This window comes from Elephantulus edwardii, unplaced genomic scaffold (assembly GCF_000299155.1).
Source record: "Elephantulus edwardii isolate Elephantulus edwardi_28Jun2011 unplaced genomic scaffold, EleEdw1.0 scaffold00108, whole genome shotgun sequence".
NCBI classification, from domain to species: Eukaryota; Metazoa; Chordata; class Mammalia; order Macroscelidea; family Macroscelididae; genus Elephantulus; species Elephantulus edwardii.
Window position 1 is genome coordinate 1,616,492 of NW_006399858.1, and position 4,378 is coordinate 1,620,869.

A 4,378-nucleotide genomic window follows, 5' to 3' on the forward strand; every position below is an offset into this window, starting at 1 on the left:
ATAGATGATTAGATGATAGATAGATAGATGATAGATAGATAGATAGATAGATAGATAGATAGATAGATAGATAGATAGATAGATATAGATAGAGAGATGATAGATAGAAAGAAAGAATATAGATAAAGAAATAGATATAGATATACGTGTGTGTGTGTGTGTGTGTATGATTGTCTTGCACCATTAAGTTGAATATGACTCATAGCAACCTAAAGAACAAGAACAAGTCTGAATCCTGTCCTATCCTATGCTATCCTCATCATTTCTGACACACTAGAGCCCATTGCTACTGTGTCAACCCATCTTGTTGAGAGTCTTCCTTTGTTTCATCAACCCTCCACCTTTCCAAATAGTGTCCCTTTCCAAAAAATAACTTCTTTTAACAACGTACCCACAATATGTGAGATGAAACTTTGTCATCTTTGCTTCCAAGGAGCACTCTGATTGCATTCTCTCCAAGATGTATCTGGATGTTATTTTGTCGGACCATGGGATATTCAGCACACTTCTCCAACACCACATATCAAAGGCATCAATTCTTCTTCTGTCGTCCTTATTCATGGTCCAGCTCTCAGATGCATAACAACGGATTGAAAACACTGGTATCACTTTAGTCTTAAACAGACATCATTGTTCTTCAGTAATTTGTAGAGTTCTCTAACCACAGGCTTTCCCAGTGCAAATTTCCTGATTTCTGGTATCAAGAATGTAATGTTATTGAATTATGAATCCAAGTAAGATGAAATGGTTGACAGTGTCAATGTTTTCTTCATTATTCACTATGCCACCTATAGGTCCAGGGATAAGAAGTCTTTTTTTTTCTTTTTTTAGATTTTAATGAAAGTTTATACATAACTTGGATTTCCATTCATTCATTGTTGCGCATTTTTATCCCTGCCCCCACCAAATTCACTTTTCTCTTTGAAAAAAATTCTTTTATTGTTGTACAATTCCCTCCATCTCCAGCCCACTTTGCAATGCATCTCTTATTCAGTACTATTATACAAACAATACCTAGTCATATATTTCTTTCAAGCAGTTCTATTCCTCATCTGTTTCAATGCAGTGTACATCATTTATCCCTTTTGTCTTCCCCCAAATTCCATGTCAGTCCTATTTTATAACATTGGCATTATTCAGTATTTGTCATTTTGTGACTGAGATATTTCACTCAGCAAAATGTCCTCCAGTGTCATCCATTTTGTATAATATTTTATTAGTTCCTTGTTTTTCAGTGCTGCATACTATTCTATTGTGTGAATATACCACAGCTTCTCTATCCATTCATCTGTTGATGGGCACTTGAGTTGTTTCCATCCCTCTGCTATTGTGTACAATGCAGCAATAAATATGGGTGTGCATATATCTGTTGGGGTGGCAATTCTGGTTTGCTTGGGGTATAATCCAAGTAGTGGAATTGCTGAGTCAAGTGGTATTTCTAACTTTTTGAGAAAGCATCATATTGCCTTCCATAATGGCTGTACCATTTTACACTTCCACCAACAGTGAATAAGGATTCTAGTATCCCCAAAACCTAGCCAGCATTTGTTGTTTGCTGCTCTGTTGAATTTTGCTATTGTTGCTGGGGTGAGTTAATATCTCATAGTTGTTTAGATTTACATCACTCTTAGAGCTAGGAATTTTGAACATTTCTTCATGTGTTTATTTGCCATCTGAATGTCTTCTTTGGTAAAGTGTCTGTTCACATCCTGTGCCCATTTTGTGACTGAGTTGTTTATCATGTTGTGTTGCTCGAGTATTCTATAAATTCTAGATCTAAGTCCTTTATCAGCTGTGTCCTTACCAAATATTATTTCCAGGTCTATGGCTTTCCTTTTTACCCTGTTGGAGAAGTTTTTTGATGTGCATAGGGAGTTGATTCTTAGAAGGTCCCATTCATGTATTCTATCCTCTCCTGGTTTCAGGATGCTTTGAAGACTGTTCCTAGTGTGGATTATGGCTTCTAGAGTTCTTCCAAACTTTTCTCTGATGAAGTTTATAGTCTGTGGTTTTAGTCCTAGGTCCTTGAGTTGGTTTTTGTGTATGGTGTGAGGTGTGGTTCTTGCTTGAGTAATAAAACTATTAAGACGAGTCAAGTGTACCTTGTTGTTGTTTGTAAGTGCCATTCAGTCAACTATATCTCAAAGCAATGCTATAAGCAACAGATCTGAACTTTGTCCTGTTCTATGTCATGCTCACAGTGTTACTATGAGTTGTACTCAACTCAATGACATCTGCCAACAACAATATCCCTAATCCACAACATGAATTCTTATTTTCCTGATATTAAATGTAAGCCATATTGATAGTTGAAGTATTTTATTTTCTTCAGCAAGCACTTCAAGTTTTCCTCACTTTCAAAGCAATTTTGTCATCTGCATAATGCAGTTAAGAGAGAGAGAGAGAGAAATAGAGAGAGAGACAGAGAAGTAACAACAGTTACAGAGATAGAGATGACAAATGCTTTTTTGGTATATCTATACCTAATTTACCACAATTGAAACTTATTTTTTCTCTTTTATTCTTCAATTCAGAAGATAAACAAACTATCTGTACACACACACCTCCCAAACACCCCCTTTAATTCTTCACACAATAGTTTTTTGGCTAAATTATTTCCTAATAACAAGCTTTGCAAATCTACCCATTGTAGTAACAATATAAAATTATTATTAAAATAGAAAATACACTTTCTTAAAACTAAACTATTTTTATTTGAGTGTAAGTATTCAGAGAAAACTGATTTTCCTTTCAACAATTTATGCGCATTGTGCTTTGTGAAGCTGACTACAGCCCCCACAGTGTGACAGCAGTCTTCCTGATTCTCTTTCCTCTCCTTCCTGTATTTTTCATTTCCATCCATCCTCTTACCTACCCCTTCCCACCTCCTCAGCTTTATCTTTGGGCAAATGCTACTCTTTTGCTCTTCTGTGGTTGATTGTTCTAAGGAGTGTGTTCGTTCCAAGTTAATTATCACTTTATAGGCCTTTCTATTGTTCAGTTGGAAGCTGAGTATTACGAGTTATTTTAGTTACAGGTATGAAGGGTGAATAAAGGCTTGGGATTCCACCAGTATCTATCAGACCAGTGAATCTTGTCTTTTCTATGATTCAGATCCTCCTTCAATATTTTTGTTCCTTCTCTGTCAAGGATCTTCTAATTTACTATCTTTCAAAGTGGACAGCAGTGGTAGCAGGACTCTAGGAGAATAGGAATGGTCAGACAATTTACAAATGTATTTACAGTAGTAGTCAATAGACAGTGAATGCACCATCATTTTAATGGTGAAAATCTTGCTGTGGGAAGGAAAATCAAGTGTAGCACTGCAGAGACAGTATAGTTCCAAGACCAGGCAGACGAAATAGGCTGTGTGCAAGGCAGAGTGGGAAGGGAGGAGCCAAGGTCACAAGGTTCCACTTAAGGTCAAAATGAGGCAAACACTCAGTGGGCTGGAGGAATATAATGAAGAAAAAAAATGGCCTCATACCAACAATCCTGAAGTTGAGAAAGGAGTGAAGATTTTTTGTTCTGTTTTGTGTATATTGGTAGGTGCTATGGAGTCAGAGCCAACTGACTCTTGGCCACCTTCTTGCTGTGGAGAAGCTGACAGATCAAAACTGCCTGATTTTGGGTTGAGAGTGGAACCTCTAAGCCAACAAGCTCACTTCATGGCATTTGGTCTTAAAGGACAAAGAAAGAAAGAAATCAGTCCCATTCTAGTTTTCTCTTCACTGATTATCTATTTGGATATTTTCCCCCCTTTTGCAGCAATTTTCTTTTTCAGTTGCTAAAAACTTTATTTTTAACATCACACATGGCTCCTCCCAATAATTTTAGCAGTTGTCTAATGTTATTCTATGATATTCTTTGCTGAGCAGAAAACGTTGATTTTTTTATATAATTGGACAGGGAGATTAACAATTATTTTATAATTATTTGCATATAAAATTTGTATGCATTGTGTTTCATTCATGTATTTTTGTTTTACACATTCTTTTATAATTTGTGTTTTTAGGGGTTAGTTTTTCATTCACTAACCCACTCACTCATTACTGTTGAGTAGGAAAGTACTGAGAACTGACCCTCCAGCTGGTTTCCAGAAGTTCTGAATCACCTGGGAGGAAAATTCCTATCTTCCTCCCAGAAAGCACCTGGTGGATGCAAACTGCCTGTCTTTGAGCTGTCAGTCCAACTCCTTCATCACTAGACAACTAGAGCTCAGTGGTTAACTCATCGACATTGATCAAAGAATCTCCTGCTTTGTTCTTTGAGCCTCACAGTGTTGCCTTTCACAAAGAGGTCAAAAACATTGTTCTCATCAAGCAACAAATTCTGGTGAGGTTGCAGAAACTGGAACCCTTATTCACTGTTGGTGGGA